Raw genomic sequence first — 17,047 nt, forward strand, 5'->3', positions numbered from 1 at the left:
CAGACAACTTTGTTTGGGAGACCACAAGACCTTCTCTGGCTTGCCAAACAGCGAGGGCTCCTGGGATTGGGCCCACTTGCTCCATCTGACCCTGGACTTGGGCCTGAAACAAGCCTTTGTGAGCCTAGAGCTCCCTGTGGGAGAATAACATGTTCTTCCTGGGTCTGTCTCTAAAGAAAATGCCAGTTCTTTCTTCTAAGATGGTTCTATCAGCAGGGCAGCAACTAGCCAGGCTAGAAAATGAAAAAAAAAAAAAAAAAGAAGAGGAAAGAAAGAAAAAAAAAAAGACTTTCCCTTCAAATGTCTTTTTAATAAGCACGGCTAGGAACTCTCCATGAGTATGGAAACTGTCCACGGGAAGCCCCGTCCCTTATAAGCTGCTCTGCCTCTGAGCAAGGCCAATTCTCTCAGTTAGGCAAGGAACAATTATGAAGCCACATTCCTGGTTTCCTTGGGCCTCTCTCGCGGTTACCAATGAAAACTCGGAGGCCGTTAACTATGGGCCAAATGACTTACATGGAATCACCAAAGCAAAGTGGATACTAACCGTGTTTAAGTCTCGGATCTCCTCTACACCTAGTAAGCACTTTCCATGTACCAGGCACTATTTGAACTGGTTTACATCTGTCAACTAACTTGTGAAACGTTATAAAATAAGTTATAACCCCCCCACCCCGCCATTTTATGGATGGGAAAAGTGAGGCGCGGAGAATAACTGCCTAAGATCGCATAGCTAGGAAAGTGGCCGAGCCAGGTTTTTAACCCAGGCTGTCGGGTTCCAATATACTAAGTTTTTGTTGTTGCTGTTGACTGCTGGTGAGTTGGCCCCCAACTCATGGCAACCTCATGCACAACAGCCTGGGCAGATCGCTGTGATACATAGGGTTTTCACTGACTGATTTTCAGAAGGAGATAGCCAGGCCTTTCTTCTTAGTCCATCTTAGTCTGGAAGCTCTGCTGGAACCTGTTCAGTATCCTGCAACATGCAAGCCTCCACTGACAGATGGGCGGTGGCTGTGAATGAGATGCACTGGCTGAATGGAAGGCAAGAAGTCTACTACTGAACCACCAATGCCCCAGTAACTACTATGCAGTCTGGGCTAGTGAATTCCACAAGCTTTATTAAATGCCTACTATGTACAAGGCACACTGATAAGGGGAGAAGGGGGCATGATGAACAAGCAAGCAACTTGTCTATGAGGGCAAAGTATTCCTAAGTAACATTTTAAGATAAAGTTAAATTAATTCAGATCGTTGAAGGGGTTTTGATTTATTGCCAAGGGTAGGCGTGTTGAATAAATATAGCACTTTTGAAAATCTGCCTTTGTATATGGGTGTTCATTGTACTGTTCTTTCAACTTTTCTGTGGGTTTGAAATTTTTCAAAATAAAATAAAATTTAAAAAAAAGAATCAGCCTTAACAGACTGTTTTGGGAAGGGTAAGCAAAAAACTGGGAGCAGCGGTGGCCTGCAGAGAGGCAAACTGGGCACCTGAGGGATGAGAGGGGAGACGTTTTTCTCCACATACCCTGTTACATCTTCAGAATTTTGTGCCACATGCAGGCATTACCCATAACATTTGCCGTGGGACGTCATCTGGGTGGAGCCTTGAGAAAGAAAGAACAAAACTCCCAGCTCCCAAGTCCCTATTCAGCAGGTTGGCTGTTCAGAGTTTGGGGAAACCTTTGGCTAGTCAGCTGTTAAGTGGAGAGTGGGCAGAAACACATAATCAGGCCTTTGGCTGAAAAAATACATGGCTGAGGATAACACCAAGGGCTGTTCTTTCTCCCCGTGAGAGCACAATGAAGTTTTCAGCTCTGAGGGGCTTACCTCGCTTGGGAAGACTGTAAATTCTCCAAGGAGGGGCCTGGTAATCTGAGGTATCCCTCAGCCACCCTCAATAGGTGTGCGCACAGTGCCAAACAGACAAGAAGGGCTCCATGGAATTGTTTGTTGAAGGAATAACTGAGTCCTGCTCACCTTCTGTGAATGACCATGTGGCCTGAGGCCGTCACCATTTGTATGTGTGGGTAGCGCTTGTGGCCTGAATGTCACACTTACACAAGTTAGCAGTGCTTCCCAGCCTTGACACACAGAGAACATGATAATATTTTTAGGGCTCATGAGGATAAACAGATATGGCTGTTCAAGGCATGAAGCTACCAGTCAGGGGACTTGGGCCCACCACCAGACCACCCTTGAAGGGCTGAGGGAACCTTGTCATCTTGGCCTACTGGCAATCCATTCACTCTTGGGAAGCTCTGGGTTAAGGGATTTCAGAGGCCATTCGCTGGGCTCAGAACTAGCAACCTAAATGGGGAGGGGGAGGTCTGAGAGGGCTGCTGAGGGGCAGCCAGGCTTCCTGGGGCTTCAGCTTGGTCAGAGGGAGAGCCCAGGTCTGGGGGGTGACGGGGGCTTGAGTGGTGGGCTGGAGAGGGCACGCTGCCAGTTCCAGCTGGCCCAGAGCCAGGAAGTCTGACTGAACTTGGGCCAGCCCTGTTGGCCCACAGACTCTGTAAGCTGAACTGCTCCAACGCTCCTTGGCGTCTTTGTTTTTACTTCCCCACAGTTCTCCCTTAGTGTTTTGGAATGTGCTTTGAAGGTTCTAGCGTGTTTCGCCTCTGCTTAGGGAAAACCAAGAGCAGAGGCTGGGCCCAAGCCAGATGGCCTGAGGGAGGGCACCTGTGATCAAGCTGAGAGTGCCCCAAGGGGCAGGTGGAATCCGGGGGGCACACAGCCAGGCCCCCTTCTCTGCTGAGAGACTCCGCTTCCAGGGCGAAACCTTGGAGATTTGCGGGTTTGTTTTGTTAAGGGAGGCGGTATTCCTTTACCAGCTCCCCACAGAGAGGCTACGTTTGTCCAGGATCTTTTGGGGGAAAGCCACACTCTTACATTAGTCCAGGGCAAGACAGAGAGAGTAGCAGGGAGTGCGGGAGTTAGCAAAGGTGCCTCTCAATTTGCATTAGAATTATTTTCCCGGGCTGGCCTGGAGAAACAAAGTCAGGCCCTTCAGGGAAGGTGAAGCCAAGGGCGCTGGCCCATCCCTGTGGGCTGCATTTAAAATTGAAAGCCTGGGAGTGGCTGTCTTCCTTCTCCCCTTCCCCAGACCCCTCACCTACTCTCCTTCATGACCTTCAATACTGGGCATAAAAGAGGACTGAGTCTACTCTGCTGGATCCTTTGAAGGCTCACACCACTGTGGCCCCCCAGGCCCAGCACAGTACACAGCAAGAGCTTAGTAAATGCTTGCTAAATGACTAAAATACCAAGCCTCCCAGTGACCCCGAACACCCTGGATCTCTCTCTAACTGGAAGTTGCTTTCCTCCTCTGATCCTGTTTCCTGAAGCTGGGAAGCACTGGGTTCTTGTCTTACTCCTGCCACTAATGTGTGACCTTGAGCTAGTGTTTTCACTCCCCTGAACTGTCTTCTTCGGCTAGGTGAAAGAAACAGGGGGTTGGCTCATTGAAAGCCCTGGCAGGCATTCTAAGAGATTTGCACACATTCCCATTTGCTGGTTGTCACTGTACCCGCAGGTTGGACTGTTTCGATCCTGCCTGAACCCAGGTCTCAGTGCAGTCCATGGTCTTCCCCTCTGCTCTCAGGGAGAGCGGCAGTTGGGGGTTGTCCCCTGATCCTCTGTGCTGTTTACCTTCATGACACACACCTAGTCCTTGGGCTCCTGACATGTCTGTTCCTTTTTGACCCAAAAACCATTTACGCAGTTCCCGCTCCAGTGTGCAATGGGGCCATGGCACATGAGCAATAACTCCAGTGTCACAAGGGCACCCGAGTCATTTTTCTGCAGCCAGTATTGTCTGTTTGGAACCACCGCAGTTTGCCCTCCTGCCTGGTAGTGACACTGGCCCTGTCGGCTACAGATTTCCTCCCCGATTTCCATTTCTCCCTGATCTCAACACGAGTGTTAATGTGCACTCTGAGGCTCTGCTGAGGGAAACAAAGTGCCATCAGAGGAATCCCTTCCTTCTCAGAAGATTCACTTTCTCTGCGTAGGTAATGACTGCCTTTTCCTCCTAGCTTCCCCTCAGCTTCTGTATATTTAGTGCACGGTGCCCTGGATAGAGTTTAATTAGGCACCAATGCACCCAGGGGCAGGAACCAAGGACCCCTCTTGGGTTGAGCAAATGGGGCCCAGCCCTAATGCAGGAGCCTGCAGCTGGCCTCCCCTGGCTGGTAAGTGCTGAGCTGCCGGCAGGTAGAGAAGGTTGTCCGTTCTCAGCTAATGATCGCCTTAGGCACCAAGTGATGGAAAATCCAGGCGGGCTGGGCAAGCTGCAGGGCGCAGCCGGGGACAATTGTATGGACCAGTTTAACACGGCTGGGGGAGGGATGGCAGAAGGAATGCTGTGAGCGCGCGCGCGCGCGCACGCTTGTGTATGTGTGTGTGTTTCCCGGTCTCCTTTCTCTCCCCTCCCCGCTGCCTTTCCCTCGTTCTTGCTCTCGCTCTCGGTTTTCTCTTCTGTATCTAGCCCACGCGAGTTGAAATTAGAAAGGTCTTTGAATTCATTTATTTGTTTTAATAAAGACAGCATTTTTAAGCAGCATATTTGCAGCAATTGAGTGTTAAACTAAACACCAAGCCAACTAAATGTGTTAGGGGGAAATGAAAAGTCAGTTTACACATATAATTAACGTGTTCTTTGACTTTCCTTAAGCCTTTGTCTGGCTGAGGACAAGACAGAGGAGCCATAATCAACTTCAATAAAATGAACGATGGTATTGAGGCAAAAGGGGTACAAAAAAGTTTGAGGTGGGAAACAAAGGCCAAAGAGAGGATTCTTTAGTTATAATAAATATGTTAAAAATAAAATCTTTTGTTTCCTTATTTTTAGTCAACAGCCATTTTCTCCCTCCGACTGGGAAGGCTCCAGAAAGCTCCACTGCCTTGCGTACCTGTTACCAGGGGCTGAAGCTGAGACCTGGAGGGGGGAGGGAGAGGTGGTACAAGGGCCGGCAGGAGATGCTCAGGACTTTCTGGGGGCTGATAAATCCAGGCAAATGGAAATTACTATTGCCCAACACTGGGGTCCTCACGTGGGCCAACTTCCAGTAAACTGTTCCCCTCCTCACCCCTTGCAGAAAGTGAAATAAGACATTAGACTTTCGATAATCTCATATTGTGATGATCAATTAAAACCCAGAGGAGAAGGCCAATTTATAGAAATTGTATCTGCTTCACTGGGCGGCTGGAACCAGGGAGCTGAAAAGAACACTGTGCTGGCCTTTGATGTGTGAACTTGCCTAAAAATGACAAACGCCAAAAAACATTGCCTGTACACACGGGCTCTTTCCAAAGGGAGAGGGTGCTCCCGGAATTAGGTGGATAGCTTTAGGGATCTGCCAGAAAGGCTCAAGCACATGTTTAGGCCACATCAAAGCTATTTATTTTTATTATCTTTTGGCTATTTTAAGTTGGAGTTTCCATCTTTCTTGTTTGTTTTATCCTCAATGAAGTTTATTTACTGAATTAACTTTAATGGACCCTTCACTTTGTTCTCCCAAGTCAGCTTCTAGGACCCCTCTTGCCTTTGTGACCAGCCCTCAGTGCCCAGTCCTAGAGGTGAAGGGCTCAGCCTCGGTTAACTCCTTGTCTGCTGGTGTCTTTTCTCTGTTGTTACTAATCACCTCCTTTTGATCACTGCCAAGTTTTCAGGTTGAAGGAAGGAGAAAGGACCTCTTGACCATTCTGGCTGGCTTTCCACATGAGCCTGAAAATGTGGACAAATTTGAAACATCTGCCGGGCTGCTTTGGTCTGATTGCTAAAATATGCCGACCTCAAGCCCCCTCCCCCCGCCCCTTTTAATCTGTTTCATATTCACAAATTAAGCATTTAGTCTGGGTAATAAATCAGGGCGGTTTACGAGGCTCACACGAGACAAACAAGCGAGAAGGGTGCAACACCGGGCCCTGGAAGCAGAGAGCGCGGAGCTGCCAGGAGTCGGGAACTCCACGCGCTAGAAGGCCAAGAGCAGCCCCGGCTCGCCCCAACATGCCGCCAGCACCCACACTTTGGCGGGTCCCCGGGCGGGCGGAGCGCGTAGGCAGGGGAACAGCCCCAGTCTGGGCCCGCGCCCCTAGAACCCTCCGCGCGAACCCACGGCGCCCGGACCACCCCAGCCCTGGGCAATTCGGTGCCCCCGCCCAGCCAGGGAAGGGCCGCTGGCAAAGGAGACAACCTTGCCCGGCACACACCCTGCGGTGGGCCCATTAAGCCTCTCCTGATCGAGAAGGCTGGGTCCCCCTCCCCCACTCTTTCCATCTGGCTGCCCTCAGCCTTTAAGATCCCAGGCCCACATTTGCCAGAGAAGCAAAAGATCCCCTCCACATCCACGTGTGACCTGCACTAAGCCTGGGCGCAACCCCCCCGGCCTCCAATCTCCCCACACTGCCGCCTCCCAGGCTTTGGTCCCAGCAGCCACAAAGCTACTTTCAGATTCAGACTGGGGGTAGGAGGAGGCTCTCCTTAAGGGTGGATCAAGGCTCAAGAGGGACATGGGGAGAGGCGCAAAGGCACAAACAGGGCCCCAGGTCCCCCTCTGCAGAGCCCCAGCCCAGGCTTTAGAGGACACCCAAACTCAAGGGCTCCAACCTGTGCGTTTCCCCGCCCTCCCCTGTGCATCAGCGAGACGCTGACCTGGGCTGGGGGTCTCGGACCAGTCGCAGCCCAGGTCCTTGGGAAACCCCGGAGAGGAGGGTGGCCCCAGGATCACCTCGTCTGGGCCTCCCTCGCCCTACCATGCTCAAGTTCCCTATCGACTGGCATTCTCGATGCTATCGTGGGACGCGGCGGCGGAGAGGCGGAGGGCGGGAAACCGGGAAGCCGGAACCCGCAGCCCACCCCGGACCTAGGGGAGGCACAGGAACAACTTCCCCTCTCCGCAACACGGTACACACGTCGCCCTTCCTCTCCTCCCCTAGCACACATTCCGACTGCGAAAGCCATTACCGCCGGCGCGCAAGAGACTTTTTAAATATTTACAGCCCGCTCTCCGCACGGTAGCCTGATCCATCTTGTGGGCGCAGAGGCGGGGCGCGGGGATCTGCTCCGGGGGAGGTGTCGAGCCGGGCGCGGGGCTCTGCTCCGGGGGAGGCGCGGAGCAGGGGCGGGGGGCACCAGCCACCTCCTCCTGCGGCTCCCGGGTCCTCCCGGAGCCCCCACCTTGCCCCCCGCGCCGGGGCGGGAACCCGAGGCTGCGCACGGCGCGCCCGGGGCCCAGCCCCGACCTAGCGGGCGGGGGGCAGCGTCCGGGAGGAGGGAGGGCCGGGAGGCTGATTTAAAGGTTCTCACCGGGAAGCGAAGGAGGCACAGACCTGAGAGCCGCCGCGCGGTGAAATCCGAGGAGCTCTCTTGGCGAGGAGGGGCTGTCAGAGGCCATTTATCTCTCGCCAGAGTGGAGGCTCGGCTCCCACACCGCCCGCGAGTAACAATGGCAGCGATCAGCAGCTCTGCACGCGCTTCAGTGCATGAATGGATTGCGGAAGATGCCTGCGCTCCGCTCGGCCCAGCCGGCTAGTGGAGCGCCCCCTCCCCGCCCGCCGCCCCCGCCCCCGTCGCCTCCGGGGCCGGAGAGGGCGCCTGGCGCCTCGGGATTCGCGAGGCGGCCCCGAGGCGCGGTCAGTCTCACACCAACCCCCGTCGCCCCTCCCCCGCTGCCCTTCCCAGGGCCTTGGCACCTCGCCACCGAGTGTCATTTGGGGCTGAAACTTGACTCAAGCCTTCCCAGGCCTCCCCGACGCAGACCACCCCCAGCCCGCCCCTACTTCCCTCGAGCCCCTCGACCCTCGCGGCAAGTTTACTTTCAAGGAGTTGGACCACATTTCCGCCGCAAAGGCTGGTTGTGTGCGGCCCGGGGGAGGAGGCGCACTCGGAAAGGTATCTTCACCTGCCCGCGGCCTTCGTGTTCCCAGGCCCCAGGCTGCCTCCCCAGCCAGAGCGCCCGAAGCCTGCGCCTCCCCCTACCTTCATGGCGGCTAGTCCGCCGAGGGTCCCTGAGATCCGCACTTGCACACACACTCCAGGCACCCCACCTGGGCCCACAATCCCGCCACCTTTCAGGACAGTGGCAGAACCGTGTGCCCAAATGCTCCTTCTCGGTGGGTTACAGTATCGAGAGTTCAGAGGGCGCCCTAGACGACGAGATTGGCCGCACAAGTGTTCCCCCTCAACTCTGCAAAGGAGGTTTCATAAAAGCTCCTCCGGCTGCGGCATAGGACTGAGGGCAACCAGGAAGGCAGTAAGGGAGACCCCAAGTCTTCTTGGGTTTGCTTTGGTAAATCTAAACTGGAATCTCAGGGCAGTTTCTGTCCCAAAGGTCGCTGGGCCCCAGACCCGTCAGCTGGGGGTGGAGGGGCCAGGGAAGGGCCCCCCCCAGCGCCTCTGAGGCAGTGCCAAGGAGCCCACAGGAAGAGGCCTAGTGGAGCCCGGGTTGCAGAAGGCTACCACACGTGCGCAATGAGCCATCGTAAAAGCCGAGACGCATTCGGAGAGCCAGAGCAAGACCCGCAGACCAGGAGACTGGCGAGGCCTGGCGAGGAGCTGGCAGCGAGACAAAGCCGGAGAAAACCAGGGAGGCTTAGCCGCAGACCCGGAAACACAGGCAGCAGCTGCTGCCTGAGCCCCGCCACGGAGGCGTTCTCAGCCAGGCCCGGCCTGGCAGACCCCCAGTTCGCGAGCCCAGGGTCGCAGACTGGGCCTCCCGGCGGGGCCTACTACCAGAGTTGGTCTCTGTCAGACCTGAGGCCGGCTTAGCCAGTCTACTTGAGCCTTCCCAGCATATGGCGAGGTCCCCGCGGTGGTCTTCACTTATCCGGACCCTTCTTGTCCCTTCTCCCTGAGCTCCGGACAAAGGTAGTGGCTTGGAGGAGTTCAGCACTTTCTCAGGGAGCGAGCACGGCCCTGGGAGAGCTAGTGTCTGGGCCCTGGGGGCCTTGGGCAACTGTTGATCCCACTTGGCGGCGCAGGAGGGCCTGGTAGTCACCCTCCATCGAATTTGCAATTTCAGGCAGAGCCCCATGCCCTGATCTCCCAGCAATGGAGAATCAAGGTTAGACTTTCCTCAACCATGAACAGTGCAATGCAGGAAGAAACCCCTGGCCTCAGGTTCTCCGAAACTCATTCCCAGCAGGCCCCCGCCCCCTCCCTCCAGCTCTGGTTCTCCAGCAGCAGCGGCTGTGCAGCGCGCCTCTCCTCCCTTGGATGAAGCCCAGAGCTTTCCTGGGTTGTCGTTCTTGCCCTTACAGTCTCCCAGTTGGGTGTCCTCAAAACCTGACTGCCTAGCCTGAGCGCAGTCACATCACCTCTGAGCGGGAGGCCCGAGACACCAAGCTGAGGTGGCCAAGGGAGAGTAGAGGGCCATTAATGGGGGAGGAGGCTCATGTTAGAGAAAGAAAGAAGCCAGCCGGGAGGCACAGCCTGCAGGAGAGGGGGAATATAAAGAGAAAGCCAACACTAATCCCTCAGCCTGCCTACGTGGGGCCTGACAGTTTACAAAAGCCGTTTCCCTGAATATTATCTCATTTGCGCCAGCCTCCACATCGGACGGTGACAGTGCTAGGACAGATAGCATTACCTTCTTTTGGTGAGGAGGGAAATGGGGCCCAAAGAGGTTAAGAGAGGGGGCCAAGGTCGCAGAGCTCAGAGTGGTAAAGGAGGCCCGAGGCCTGGAGTTTTCTGCCCAGAAGTTCACTTTCCTGTTCCATAGCTGTGGGGGGGGGGGGGGCGGTGAATATCCGTGTGTGGGGAGGCGGGGAGGGGATGCTGGACAGGAATGAACAGTGCAGTTAGGAACGTCCAGGAAGGAAGGCCACAGCCCCACACCTCTTCCTCTGCCCAGGTCTCACACAACAGGCCCTGGTCTTTCCAAAGCAGCCTGGATGCTGGTCTCCAGCTGCCTGCCCTGGGCTGTGCTATTGCTGCTCGGCTGTGCCTGCAGCAGTGACTGTTCCAGAGGTCTTGTATCCTCTTTGGGAGGCCTGCTCTTGGAGGCTTCTCTACTCAGCCCTCCTCTCTGCCTGTCTTCCCCACCCCCAGCCTGGGCTGCAGGATGCCTAGTGTCCAACTGTGGTTTCCGGGCAATAAAACAACTATTAAAGTCTCCGGCACGGCTGGTGATTTGCATCACATCCTCTCGTGCATGGATTCAATATTTAATACACAATATTGAATACGGATATTAAAAATCAATAGCTGGGGACCCCTGGGGGGCAGCACAGTGCGATCCTGCTTCAGGAACCAACCAGCTCCTCTAAAAAGACAGGAAGGGCAAGTTCAGCCAAGCTGAGCCCAGCGTCAGGGAACGTGAGTAGTTCTGGATGAACCCTAGTTTCCTGATATGCTTAACTGCGCCATTCCTAACTGGCTCTAAAGAAAGGCTTTACTGGGTGGGAAGTGGAAGGGGGGAGGGTGTGTTTCCAGGCAGGCTACCAGGTGGATAGAGTTGGTTTTTTGTCGTTGCTGTTTGCACTTTGGGCAGGCACTGGACTCTCCCACCAAGATGGTTCCTTCTCGGGGCCTCATGACATCCATCACCATAGCCCCATGGGGGTTCTTGGCACAAGATTTCAGGGAGATGGAACAGGAATTCCGAAAGCTCAGAATATTCTTTGCACAGTAAAAGCAATGCCAATGCCTGATACCCAGCTTGGAGTCACAGGGTCTTCTGAGGTACCTCTGCCAGCCTTAGAGACAGAAACCCTCAAGCCATGTGAGGGCCAGGTGGTGACAGACAGAAGGGGAATGGAAGGAGGCTAGGATGTCAAAGCATTTCTGCTCCAGAACCAGAATCCATAACTGTCTGTTCACCAGCCAGGAGAAGAGCAAGCTCCCAGAACTCATAAGTATCTTTTCAAGTTGAAAAGGGACACAAATTACTCTCTTCTTCAGCAAAACACAGAGCTACACTTTACCTAAAAAGAAACAAGATTCTCACAAATTCCTGCGGTAAGAGCCAAGGAGAATAAACATATTTGAGATAATTCATTTTTTTCCACTAGAAAGGGAAGAGAAACTGACAGTGGGGGACACACTTTGGTTATCTGATTGGAAAGGGCCTGGAAGATTTCAGATGCCAAAGATCAAGGTGAACTTGACCTATCGAAGTGCCATCGTAGACACCAAGTTATGTTATTAACTTCATAGATTCCTTTTTTATCACAGCTTCAACTCAATATGGATTGACTTCGAAATCTTACTCTGGTGATAAATAGATTGAGAGGATGCCTCAGGAAAACCCTAGAGTTGTGATTCGGGTGAAAGTTGGAAAGGAAGAGGGGTTGGAAAATGACGGTGAATGTGCCTGTGGCCTCAGTTCTTTGTTCCCTAACAGTTGTCAGAGAACCATAAAAGGGAGGGAACAGGCCACCTTTCTGAGAACTGTCACAGGAAAAGCTGATGCTCTCTGGCTGCTATAGATCCTCACGCTGGTGCTGGTGGGTTCTCAGGCCAAGCCACCAGGGAGTTGGCTATTTGTGCATATTTATGTTTCAGGCTGGGGGTGCAGCTACTTTCACAACTGGGGCCCTAGGGCTTGTGAAACCCACTAGCAAAAGTTCTACTGGGAGGAAAAAACAATTGTAAGGCAGATATTGAATATAGGGCAACCACTCTAGCATTATCAGCACCTTCTTCTTCCTGAGTCTGAACACCCTAAGAGTGTAGCACTACCACACTGCTTCACTTCTCCCACCTGAGCCAGTGGGCCAGGCTCTGGGCCTCCTACTGCATGCAGGCCGATGGTTTGCACCGAGTAGGGATATGTGCCTAGAGTAGGAGACACTTGGCCAAGGGAAAAGGGTGGGCCAGACTGGCGGGGGGGGGGGGGGGGGGCGGAGAGGCAAGGCCCAGCAGAGCCCAAGTTTAGAGCTGAGGGGAGCTTAGGGGAGCTGCACTTCCAGAACCTGCTGTGGCTGACAGTATGCCCCAACCCACCTGATACCTCAAACCAAGAAGGAAAGTGGCCTCCTTGAGTTTGCAGGGGGCTGGGTAGGCCTAAGGTGTAGGAACAGCTCTGCCTCATGAAGTCCTACAAACAAGTCCCAAATACACAGAGAAGGGAGAGGGAGCAGAAGGGCGCCGTTATCCCTCTGCCTCCCACCACCCCGCCCTTCTGTAATGTTTTCCTGGAACGAACTGAAGTTGCTAGCCTAGTTGTTCTTGGAGTCACTACCTCCTGGTGCAAGAGGACCTGGCTTTCTGCCGCAAGGATCCCCTGGATAGTATTCGCGCTCGCCACAGAAGGGGCCTCAGATTCTGGCGCGAAGCCTCACAGTTTCGAAAGGACTGTACCAACGCTCCCACGTCCCGAAGAAAACACCCCCGGAGCTGCTGGGGTGAACGTGGATCCCGAAGCCGGGGTCAGCGGAGGGACGGTCCCCACCACCAACAAGTTGCGGGCGGAGATAACAGCTGTGGGAGGGGGAGGGGAGCCGCAGGCAGCCACGACTGAACGGTTGCGATCTAGAAAATTCAACAAGAGGCCGCCGCGGCTCCAATTAGCTGAGCCAACTGGGAAGGCAGAGAGCGAGGCGGCGGCCCTGCCGATCAAGCCCGTGGCGAGCAGGCAGGCGGGAGTGCGGGGCCTTGGAGCTGCCCGGGCGGCCCTCGCCTGGCCGCTCCCGCAGGCTCTCGGAGCGCGCCTGGTGTTTACACATGGTCTTTCCGACACGGGATCAAGTTTCAGACCGCGCTGGAGGCCCCGGGGCCAGCCACAGACCCCGGAGAGGGGAAGAACTGGAGCAGGATTTAAGGCAGTGCTGCGAAGACTAGAAGGCCCGGCGAGCGTGGGCACAGCACGCACTGCGGCCCCCCGGGGTGTGGTGTCTGTGGGGGGAGTCCACAGGGCAGGGTAGCCTGGGGCAGATGGGGCTGCGGGCTGCTGTCCGGAGGGAGAAGCACTTCGGAGTAGCAAGCGTGGAGTGCTGCTCACACTCGGCCGGAGAACTTATCCCTGGCAAGGGACAGGCTGCCTGCTCAAAACCGAGGCTCAGCGGCTGCCCTAAGCACCCTTTGTGAGCCCTTCGCACTCCCTCCTTCCCCAGGGCCTTAGATATGCTACCCCATGCAGGCCATTGTAGGAATCTGGATGGAACGCTAGATTTAAGAGCTTCCCTGTGCGCCCTGGTCCCGGGGCTGCGGAGGCCTCGGACGGAGTGCCGGAGGGTTCGCTGCTGCGCGCCTCCTCCGAGCTGGCAGCCCGCGGGTACCCCACGCTGTTAGGCGGCAGCGGCTGAGCTTCCAGCAGCACAGGCACACTGTAAACAGCCGCGTGCGCGCCCTCCCCGCTTGGGTTGGGAATCTCACCCAAACATCATGTCGCCTTCTCTCCGGCTCCTGGCAGAGGCGGGGGAGGGCCCCCACCTCCAGGCCACCCGGGCCTGGGAGCGAGCGTTCTGAACCTGTAGGGGTGCGGTGTGCGGGGTGCTGCGGCGGGGGGAGGGAGTCAGTGCCTGCCCCCTCCCCACTGAATGTCTGCTTTGTTCCGGAAAACAAGGGAAGCATTAGGCTGCTGCCCCCGGGGAAACACAAAACTTCTTTTTTGAATCTCGGGAAGGGCGGTTGACTGCCCTACTGGGCTCCCAAGACAGACCGAGGAGAGGAAAAGCCAAGAGGGCGGGAGGGTGCTGGGAGACTCCGGAGAGAGGCTGAGCGGCAGATAGAGTGGGGGGGAAAGCCGCTAAGAGTGGCTCGGCCGGAGACCCGGGAACCCGACTCTGCGCGAAGGTGCCGCGCGAGTTCCAGCGAGCAGCCAGGCGGGCCAAGTGGCGCCTGCCCAGCCCGCGGCCGTGCCAGCTTCCTGCCCTGCCCAGGACCGCGGAGCAGTTGGGGACGCCGCCGCAGGCTAGGCCGGAATTGCAGGATGACTGGAAGGGGGGAGGGAGGCGGGAAGTCACAAGTAAACCCCGATTGAAGCTTTTTGCACCCCCCCCCCGTGGGCCCGGACCCAGGGCCTAAGGAAACGGCTCCGAGCTTTCATGGGGGGTGGGGGGTGAGGCCCAGGTAGCTCGCCAGCGCGGAGAGTGGGAGGCAGTTTGAGGTGTCTTTAGTCTCATTTGGTGACCGCTAATCCGATCGGCTCGCGTCCCAGCTCTGATGTCCCGAGGGTGCCGGGTCACTGCTACCCTGGCCCGGAGCCGGCAAGGGGACGAGAGAAAGCAAACCTGGAGCTCGCTCGCTCACCAGCTGTCTTTCCTACCTGACCACCGCCCTTGCTTCGCCTTTCTCTCACCCAAGGCAGGGGAGGGCATCCAGGCTCGGCCCCACCCCCCGCGGGGGCGCTCCCCGGCGCCTCGGAAGCTCAGACTGAGAGCGAGGGTTTTCCCCCTTTCCCCTGGGCTCGCTGTGTTTCTAACTTCCTTTAAACCTCCCTCCTCGCTCCGAAAAGCCCCGAGGAGAGGAGCCGAGAGGAAGCACGCCGCTAGTGTGCGAAATGAAGACCATGTGTGGGGACGGCGGCAGCATCAGAGTACAGCCGCGGGGGGGTGGTGGCGGGGGCTTGGGGCCAAAGGCCCCCGCGCGCGACCGAAGGCTTGGGACGGCGACAACCAGCGCCTAGCTTCGGCTTCTGGAACGCGTAGCCACAGGGCGAGGCAGTGAAGAGGCTGGGCTAGCCTCGTGGCTGGCGGCAAGGAGGGGTGCGGGGCTGCCGCGCCGTGGGGGGCGGGGATGCAGCCCCGGCTTCCCGGGCCGCAGCTGCGACCGAGGGCGCAAGAGCAGATCGTGCTCGGCGGCTGCGGCGGCTCGGGCCCGCCGCGCTCGCAGCTGAGAATCAACAAAGGGAGGCGGCGGGCAAGCGGGGGAGGGGCGCCGCTGAGCGCTCGCTGACTGCTGTAGAATAATAAAAAATAATTAATAATGATAATAAGAGAAAAATCCCCGGGCTTTCATGGCTCTGGGTTTCCGTGTGACTGCAGCGGGAAGCACGCTGTCCTTGAGGCGGCCTCTCGCCTGGCCTGCCCACCCCTCCCCCTCCCCCTCCCCTCCCCTCCCCAGGAACCGGGAAGAGAAAGGTCTGCAGCTGACAAATATTATCCATTCTCCCCATCGATCGCGGAGTGTACAGATGTGAGCGCTTGATGTGCCCGCGGAGCGGCGGATCCTCCCTGCTCGCTCCCTCTCGCCCAGGCTCCGCTCGCCGCCCCCCTCCTCCCCCTTTGTTCTCCTCCCCTTTCCCTCTTTAAATAGATTTCAGGGCGCTGCCTGTTGGAGAGCAGCTGGCGATCTCTCCCGAGAGAGTAAGCGAGCGCAGCCCGAGGTGCCCTGTCACCAGCCTCCCCTCCCCCACCTCGCCTTCCCAGTGCGGGTCTACCCCCCACCTTCCTCCAATTTCCAAACAGAAAACACCGGGAACACCCACGTCCACTCAGCCGCGAGTCTCTCAAAGCCTTCGGACGCCTCGCGCTGTTCCTGTACTGTTCCCTGTGTCTGTGTGTTTGTGCAGGGTAGGGAGGGGGCCGCAAGGAGGGGACCAGGGGCCATGCCGGAAGAGCCGAGGGTCGGGATCTATCCCCGGCAGCAGCAGGGACGCAGCCCGGGTCACGCTGAGAGTGGACAGTTTACCCATTAGGGAAAGTCGGTGGAGGCGGCCCTTTTATTCCTCTTTTGCAGATGGCAGATTAAGCCGCCAGCGCCGGGCCTCAAAGGGGCCGGCCGCTCGGCGAAGGGTTAACCTGCCAGCCGGTAATCGCGCGAGCGCGCGCACACATACACACACGCGCGCGCGCGCGGGGGGTGCCCTCCCTGCCCGCCTAAGCGCCCGCCACAGCCCGCAGTGCGCCCAGGGCTTGGGGGGGAACTCATAGTGGCGGGGGGAGGGGAGGGGCGGGGGGAGGGGAGGGGCGGGGCGGGCTTAACCAGGCCGCTCGACTGAGCCGGGGCCACCTCGCCGTCTGTCACTTAAATGATTGTCCTCCGCTCCGCTTGGTGCGGTCAGTACGGGCTGTTAACAGGCAGTTGCAATCAGTTTCCGAAAGGTCAGCCAAGGTCCTCCGGCTCTCGCAGACGGAAGGCATTACGAAACCGCTTTTGTATCTGCAGGCACTTTAGAAAAAGAGGCGAGGAGGGGTGCACCGCAGCGCCACGGCTGCTGCGAGCCCCGGGAGAGGGGCGGGGGCCACGGAGCGGGGGAGCCCGCCCCCCCACTGCCTGGGCCAGGCGGCTGGGAAACCACCCGTCGAGTGACCCAGGTTTCCAAGTTTCTAAGGGGAAGCAGGAAGGGGGGAGCAGGCAGCAAGGGAAAGAGCAATGGTAGGAAGTGCGAGAGGCGTCTTGGCGCCCTGTCCTAAGGGCCACACCAGGCCCCGGGGGGGGGGGACGGGCGACCTTGGGTGCAGGGAGATCCCGCTTCGCCTCTCAGGCCCTGCTGGCGCGGGGAAGTGAGGTGGGAGTGGTTGGGAGGAAGAAGGGAGACCCTTGCAGAACGAACGAGTCCCCGCGCGGTGTTTGAAGACGCTGCTGCCGCCGCTGCTAGAAGTCGTCCATCAGCAACCAGTCCAACCTGCCAGTGATAATGTGCGATCAACACCAAATCACCCCCGCCAGGCGCGATCCATCATCGCCGCGCGCCGCGGGCCCGCGTGAGGCAGACTGGGGGGCGGGGGGTAGGACGCAGAGCAGGAGGCAGCCGCTCAGCACACCGGGACTCTCGGCACACCTCGCTGCCCCTCCTGGAGGCCTGCATCCTGACGCTCACAACTCTCCAAGTTCCCCAGCGGTTGAGTGCAGACCCAGTGGCTCCGACTTTGGGCGCAGGTCACTTAGGAACTCGCGCGTCCTCGGCGCCTGCTACCCTGGGTCACACCCTGCAAAGCCCTCCCCTCCTCGGAGCTGCCCTGCCCTCCCCCTCCCCCTCCTCCTAGAAAGCCTGGCTGGCGGGAAATTAATATTTAATATCGTGAAATTGATTAAAGGGATGGAAGCCGGCAATGGGGTAGGGGGAAGGGTAGGGGCTCCGAGTGTAATTAAAGATCTGAGAGTCGCTGCCGCTCCTTGTCGGCCCCCGCTGCACGCGGCCTTTGTGAAGGCCGAGCGGTG

Source organism: Loxodonta africana, chromosome X (genome assembly GCF_030014295.1).
Source record: "Loxodonta africana isolate mLoxAfr1 chromosome X, mLoxAfr1.hap2, whole genome shotgun sequence".
Classification (NCBI taxonomy): Eukaryota; Metazoa; Chordata; class Mammalia; order Proboscidea; family Elephantidae; genus Loxodonta; species Loxodonta africana.